The sequence below is a fragment of the Diplotaxodon limnothrissa genome, linkage group LG11 (genome assembly GCF_057381915.1).
Source record: "Diplotaxodon limnothrissa isolate DT_005_m linkage group LG11, D_limnothrissa_male_GT1.1, whole genome shotgun sequence".
Lineage (NCBI taxonomy): Eukaryota > Metazoa > Chordata > Actinopteri > Cichliformes > Cichlidae > Diplotaxodon > Diplotaxodon limnothrissa.
Window position 1 is genome coordinate 40,175,677 of NC_140606.1, and position 8,190 is coordinate 40,183,866.

Consider the following 8,190-nt stretch of genomic DNA (forward strand, 5'->3'; position numbering starts at 1 on the left):
ATCACTGCTCTCTTCCTTCAAAAACATGCAGATCTCAACTCGCAGATCAAAGACCTGGACAGCACCTTACCACGTGACAGCCATCGGGACTTGCTGTGATACAGAGCGGCCATGTGGTCGCATAGTGGCGGAGAAATCTGGGCTTTCTCAGGTCGTGTGATGATGTACTTGACTGTGACAAAAATGAAATCAGTCATTACGTCCCTCAGCTCAGGCCCCAGCTGTTTAGATGCCAGTGCTTTGCGGTGTATCATACAGTGCATCCACTGCACATTGGAGGAGACCTCGTTTCCCAGCCATAAGCTCCCCACACCGTCCTCAGTGATTTTAAACAGTTTCTCTGCAGTGGCTCTGCCAGGAACTTGTTTGCAGAAAAGCAATTCCTCCCTCATCTCATCTCCATCAATTAATCTGACATGTTATCAGTAAGCAGTCTTTCTTACTGTCAGTGGCTTCATCCATCTGCATAGACAGGCGGCTGTCACGCACCTTATCATTAAGCGGATCCTCTATGTCCTTTGACATATCATACATGCGCCTGCCAATGGTACTATTGGCCAGAGGAATGGCCTGTAGTTTGCTGGCTGCTGTGTCATCAATCATAGTTGAAACCATATCCATAGCACAGGGAAGTATTCATCCCTCTGCAATTGTGTGCAGCTTTTTACTCTGTGACACTCGGTAGGCAACTTTATACCAGCTGAGCAGAGCATTTGCCGGTGTTCTGACAAAACGTTGTACCTTTGTGTAAATTTATAGTCATGTCTATCAATCAGAATATACTGCCTTACGTGGTTTATGCCTCCATCGTACATATCTAAAGGTAGGAGGCTCTGATGCCAAATCACACTATCAAAACGTGCTTCCAGCACACAGTCATCTAATGTTAACACAGAATACAAGGAGAAACGGAGAGGAAAAGATAGCTGTTTTTATTAGAAGTTGTTACATGTTTCCTCACATTTTTTGCATTTGTATTCTCAGTTGCTCTCCTTGTATTTTGCACATTCAAAATGTGCCCATCTTTGGCAAAAATCACACGGCACCTGGAAAGGAAAAATAAATAGCTCATATTCTTTTTGGTAAATACTATTATATAACATTTTAAACATGATTAGCAAGTAATAAGACTTATGTTTTTGTTTTTAATATTTCAGTCATGCTGCGGTCTGCATCAGCATCTAACATACAGCAAACAATGCAGTAGACCTCAGCATTCCCTAAAACACATTCATTGTCATGGTCCTGCGACCATGACTCAGTGACTTTATGTTTATGTTCTTTATTGTTATTACTTTCATGATTATTCATGGCTGTTTTGGGATGGTTTGTGTTTGGGATTTTAGACACTGGGTTCTGGGTTTGTGCTCCCTCTATTGGTCCCTGGTGTTAGTGTTCCCCTGTCTCGTCAGGTTAATCAGGTCCAGCTGTTTCCCCCACCTGTGTGTGATTTCCCAGTGTCTCTTTGTGTACTTATAGTGTGTGTTTTCCTCTGCTCCTCGTCGCGTCGTCTGTGTTCATACCCTGTGAAATCCCCTGCGTGCTCTCCCTGCTGTTCTCCCTTCATGTTCAGGTTTGCCACTCCTTTGTGTAGTTTCACCCAGTTTAGTTCATCCTTAGTTCTGTTTTGCCATCTCCACTTTATGTTTGATATTGTCAATAAATCGCCTTCACATCTGAGTAAGTGCTGCATTTGAGTCCTCCTTTCCACTCTTCACACGGCCGCTGCCCCGGACCGTGACAGTACGACGCGACCACAAGATGGACCCAGCAGCGCTTAATCCGTCCAGGGAGCTACGGGAGACGCTCATCGATGCCACACAGGAGCTGATCGACCTGTGGCTGGAAAGCCCAGGTGGCACGTCCCAGCGCGCTATAGAGAGGCGGCTACAGCGTCTGGTGACCGGTCTCCCATGGCTGCTGGACTCGCTCTGTTCGTGGGAGCGGGAGTTTCTCCTTTTGGACCTTGGACTTCACCCCCCGTCTGCATTCACTTTCGAGCAGCCCGATGCGGTGAGTCAGCGGGATGCATTGCTTTCCCCAGTTTCCGGGACTTTGTTTTCTGGGGCTATTCAGAGCGGGATGGGAGACTGTATGGATCGCTTACCTACCTTCGTGGTAACGGATCCTTCCCAAGTGGGCGTGTACAAACCCGCTGCAAAACTGACAGACTGTGTCTCTGCCGCTCCTTCTGAGCCAGGACTTTATTGCCATTCTCCGGCTCAGTTCTGTGTCCAACCACAAGCTTCCCAGTCTGTAGCTCAACCATTAGCCTCCCTTAAGCCACAATTTTCACACTGTTTTTCCACCGCTGTTTCTGAGCAGGGAGACAAACTGTTTCACTACGGACCTGTTCCTCAAAAGCTGGCTACATTAGAGACTATTGCTCACTCCGGGGCTTCCCCAGAGGCTGGGTTACTGCCCTCAGCTTACTCTGGACCCCTGGAGGCCAAGATGCCAGCTGTGAACTGCACCGGGCTGTCACTGCCTGAGCAGGGTCAGTGCTCTGCGCAGCTGCAGCCCTCCTTATGTGTGCCGGAGGCCCACGTGCCTACTGGTTTTGTTTCATATGTGCCAGAGGCCCACGTGCCTACTGGTTTTGTTTCATATGTGCCAGAGGCCCACGTGCCTACTGGTTTTGTTTCATGTGTGCCGGGGGCCCCGGTGCCCACTGGTTCTGCGGCTGTTTTCGCTGGGGGGCCCGAGGAGCCCGTCCAGCCTCCTGCTTCGCCAGCTGGGGGGCCCGAGGAGCCCGTCCAGCCTCCTGCTTCGCCTGCTGGGGGGCCCGAGGAGCCCGTCCAGCCTCATGCCACACTGACTGCCACGTCGGCTGGGGGGCCCGAGGATCCCGTCCGGCCACCTGTGGCTGCTTCTCCACCTGTGGCTGCTTCTCCACCTGTGGCTGCTTCTCCACCTGTGGCTGCTTCTCCACCTGTGGCTGCAGCGCCGCCTCCTGCAGTACCATCACCTGCAGCGCTACCACCTGCTACTGCCACGCCTCAGCCTGAAGCTTCAGCTACAGCGTCAGCTTCACCTAGCCCAGCTTCAGCTACAGCTTCATCCTCGCCTGGCCCGGTTTCATCCACGCCTGGTCCGGCTTCATCCTCGGCTTCATCCTCGCCTGATTCTGGTCCAGCTTCATCCTCACCTGGCCCAGCTACAGCGTCAGCTTCGCCTAGCCCAGCTTCAGCTACAGCTTCGTCCTCGCCCGGCCCGGCTTCAGCTACAGCTTCTTCATCGCCTGGCCCGGTTTCATCCACGCCTGGCCCGGTTTCATCTCCAGCTTCATCCACGCCTGGTCCGGCTTCATCCACACCTGGCCCGGCTTCATCCACGCCTGGCCCGGTTTCATCTCCAGCTTCATCCACGCCTGGTCCGGCTTCATCCACGCCTGGCCCGGTTTCATCTCCAGCTTCATCCACGCCTGGTCCGGCTTCGGCTTCTGCTTCAGCATCGCCTGGTCCAGCCTTCGTGTCTGCATCCTCGTCTGGTCCAGCCTTCGTGCCCGCATCCTCGGCCACAGCATCCTCATCTTCACCCACTGCGCCTGGTCCGGCCTTCGTGTCTGCATCCTCATCTGGTCCGGCCTTCGTGTCTGCATCCTCGTCTGGTCCGGCCTTGGTGTCTGCATCATCGTCTGGTCCGGCCTTGGTGTCTGCATCATCGTCTGGTCCGGCCTTGGTGTCTGCATCATCGTCTGGTCCAGCCTTCGTGCCCGCATCCTCGGCCACAGCATCCTCATCTTCACCCACTGCGCCTGGTCCAGCCTCCGCTTCAGCATCCTCATCAGCCTCGCCTGGTCCAGCCTTCGTGTCTGCATCCTCGTCTGGTCCGGCCTTCGTGTCTGCATCCTCGTCTGGTCCGGCCTTCGTGTCTGCATCATCGTCTGGTCCGGCCTTGGTGTCTGCATCATCGTCTGGTCCGGCCTTGGTGTCTGCATCATCGTCTGGTCCAGCCTTCGTGCCCGCATCCTCGGCCACAGCATCCTCATCTTCACCCACTGCGCCTGGTCCAGCCTCCGCTTCAGCATCCTCATCAGCCTCGCCTGGTCCAGCCTTCGTGTCTGCATCCTCGTCTGGTCCGGCCTTCGTGTCTGCATCCTCGTCTGGTCCGGCCTTCGTGTCTGCATCATCGTCTGGTCCGGCCTTGGTGTCTGCATCATCGTCTGGTCCGGCCTTGGTGTCTGCATCATCGTCTGGTCCGGCCTTCGTGTCTGCGTCATCATCTCCGCCTGCTGCGGTCCCGGCTTCCGTGCCCTCAGCCTCGCCTGGCCCAGCCTCATTTGGGTCTGGAGCTAAACGGCCGTTTTCTGGACCGCTGGCCGGGCTACTGGCCGGGCGCCGTTGCCTGACTGGCCGCCGTTGCCTTCCGCACGGCCGGCCCCCGGACCGCCATTGCCTGAGCGGCCGCCGTTGCCTTCCGCACGGCCGGCCCCCGGACCCTCTTCGCCTGAGTGGCCGCCGTTGCCTTCCGCACGGCCGGCCTCCTGAACCTTTTGTGCGCCTCCACGGCCTTCTTCGTGGCCGGCCTCCTGAACTGTCCCATCCTGGCCTCCTGTGTTATCGGGCCCCTGGCCGGCCACCTGAACTGTGTTTTGGACTCTGCTCCCCTGTGAGTTTTTTTTTTGTGTACATTTGTTTGGGACTCTGGGGCCTCCGTCTTTGGTCTTGGCCCGGTCCCTCCGTCCTGGGCCCCCTGCCGCCCGCCCGGATCTGGTGGTGTGTTTCTGTGGCTGTCGGGGGCCGGCCCTTGAGGGGGGGGGGGTACTGTCATGGTCCTGCGACCATGACTCAGTGACTTTATGTTTATGTTCTTTATTGTTATTACTTTCATTATTATTCATGGCTGTTTTGGGATGGTTTGTGTTTGGGATTTTAGACACTGGGTTCTGGGTTTGTGCTCCCTCTGTTGGTCCCTGGTGTTAGTGTTCCCCTGTCCCGTCAGGTTAATCAGGTCCAGCTGTTTCCCCCACCTGTGTGTGATTTCCCAGTGTCTCTTTGTGTACTTATAGTGTGTGTTTTCCTCTGCTCCTCGTCGCGTCGTCTGTGTTCATACCCTGTGAAATCCCCTGCGTGCTCTCCCTGCTGTTCTCCCTTCATGTTCAGGTTTGCCACTCCTTTGTGTAGTTTCACCCAGTTTAGTTCATCCTTAGTTCTGTTTTGCCATCTCCACTTTATGTTTGATATTGTCAATAAATCGCCTTCACATCTGAGTAAGTGCTGCATTTGAGTCCTCCTTTCCACTCTTCACACGGCCGCTGCCCCGGACCGTGACATTCATGGCCATTTGCTGTTATTCAAACATCATTTCTCGAATAATAAAAAAAAATAGTAGCACATTTTTTCCGAAAATACTTCATGGCAAATTAGTCTCCTGAATCTTTTTAATTAGAATTTAAGAAAGGTCTTATCAGAAAGTGTTTACAAAATACTATTTGTACTGTGCTGTTTGAAAAACACTATTTAAATTGGAATTACACACTCTAACGTGATAGGGACGTTACTGGACTCGATGTTCAACGAGGGTGCAAGCTATCTGCATTCGCTCCAGCACAACTACTTCCGTAGTGGTTAACACCTCACTGACCTCTCAAAAAGCAAGGTAGTTTTCTGCAAACGGTGAGATTTATCATAATTATAATGTAAAATCTTAATTATAGTTAACAATAAATGGACTCATTTGAATAATAAACTCCGCAACTGCTGGAATCCTGTTGCTTGTTGTGTTGCAGTCTGTAACTTCCATGGTGTCTTCATGCCCTCTCATCCTCAGAAAATTCCTAGTTGAAAAAGCAATTTATAATGAAACAAGAAATGTTTTATCTAAGAATAATACCTCAGTATCATACATACCTCCAGTTGCGCAGAAGTTTCCTGTCATAAAAACCTTCTTTCCCCATTGGGTCTATGAGCAGTATTTTCTTCACAGAAATGTTGACAATTTAAAAAAATAAATAAATTAGAAATTAAAAATTAAAAAAGAAATTGCCACTGAAAACCTATTTAAGAATAACATTCATCAAGAAGCTGCTTCACAACAAATTATGCTAATTAATAACACATACCACAAGAATCCAGTGTGTACCAAAGTTCACAGGGCACAGCCACATGCTGGGAACTTCATCTGTGGGATTGGAAGTGTAGAATAATTTCGATGTACTTAGGTACCATGCATCTCAGGGTGTTTTCAAATACAGTCTTTTTTAAAGGAACTGAACTCTGTCCCCAGAAACAGAAACTAGTCCACGTTTTGGACTAAACGTCCAACTTCCCTTGCTGATGCCTCTAAACTGCCCAGTAAACAAGGAGCAGCAGGTGTGCAGCATTCTGTGTAAGCTACTACTACATTTTTTTATATTTTAAAATAAGTGGGCTAAGGACATTTCTTACTTGCCTTTTGTCTCTCAATGAGACGGTGCAGGTATGCATCAATTACCTGTTTTGAAAAATCTGTCTGGGAGAGGCGTGTCCGGGCGACTGTCGTCATCGGGAGTCCCTCTTTGCTGTTGCAGCTGATTACCTGACCAGCTGGTGGTAATCATCCCTCCCGGCTAGGAAGAGGTATTTAACCTGGACTCGCGGCGACAGTCGACGTGGGATTATTACTTTTGACCGGTATAGTCGGTGCTAGGCGTGTGGTCTGGGGAGTCGACTAGCGTGTGTGGCTAATTGTGGTTTTTCCTTCTTCTTCCAGGAAAGTCGAGCGAAGAAGCGAGTTAGGGAGCACACAAACTAAGGGGGCTACAGCACGGGACGCACTGGGAGCAAGGGATGAGCACCATTGGCAAATTACATCTGAGTTAATTGTTGGACTGACCTGTCTATTCACTGTAAATAAAGTGCACTGTGGCATTGCAGAGTCCTGCGTTTTGGGTCCTACTTTCCTCATCCCCACGGTCTGCCAGCCAGACGGTGACAGTAACTGCTTGAGTGCTGTACACAAAGGAAGGAATATAATAGCTGATAAAGGTTCTTTCTGCATATATTGGAACTGGGTTCTATGATGTCAGAGATGTCACAATATCTGTGTTGTGGTTGATAAGACTCTTTCCTATTGAAGTGTAAGGGAGAAATCTTATTGCAGTTTTGCTATCTAAACTCCCCCACCTACCCGCACATTTTTAACCACTGATGGCGTCTCTACTGCAAAGACTGCAGAAGGAGCAGCACTTCAAAATAAGAATCAATAATGATAAGTTCTCTTACCTCATCAGAAAGCCACCTTGACCCCTGCAGTGTTCAAAAAGAGGAATCTTATACCTTGTATGGTCCAACAACTGCCTCCAAGCACCCAGTATCCTATCAGCCCATGGCCTCTTTACTAAAAGAAAAATATGATTAGTTAGCTCAGGCATGAGAATTTTAGTGAGTGGAAAACCTGGGTGGAGGCCAAGGGGCCACAACAGGAAAAAAGTCAACACAATAAAAATTCAGTTTCAAGCAGAGAAAAAGGAAAGGTGCAAGGGGTGGACAAAATAGAAAATTACTGACAGACGGATCCATTGCTAAACTTCCACAAGCTCCCTGAATGTTGTATTACATCCAATATGAGTTGAAGACAGCATATATACAGAGGCCTAGGTGGGAGGAAATGATCAGACATGTCCACATTGTAAACCAGACAGAAACTGTCCAACAGGTCAAGAGAAGACAACACAATGCATTTTCAACAGCAAACATGCAAACAAAGTCATGTTTCAAGTGAATCAAGTTGGAACTGGCAACAAATGACCAACTGGTCAAAAAGAGATGTTCACTATGCCACCTTCATTTTATATGCTTTGTTTCAGGAAGGGAAGTTCTTGTTCAAGCGTTTCTGGTCCTGGCACTGAATTTAACTCTTGGTGGGAGGCACAACTCTTGTCAGCCATTTTTGGTGCATAATGAATATTAGAGGGTCTGATATCCTCTGGCCTTTGCTGGCACTGAGGGTTAGCAGTAGGATGGCAGGGGGGCATCTTCAGGTTTGTGCTCCTGTTCACTGGCTGACTGTGAGTTGGGCATTTGTCATTGTCACTGACATTTGCAGGGTGGCTTCTTCTGTACGGCTTAATATGGTCAATACTGTACTGATTTTTAAAGTAGCTCCCTCAGTGTTTTTGAATCTAACACATTTGCCAGAGATGTCCTGAATGGTGTACGGACCTGAAAAATCTGGATCAAGTCTTCCTCCCTTCCTTCCATGTTTCCT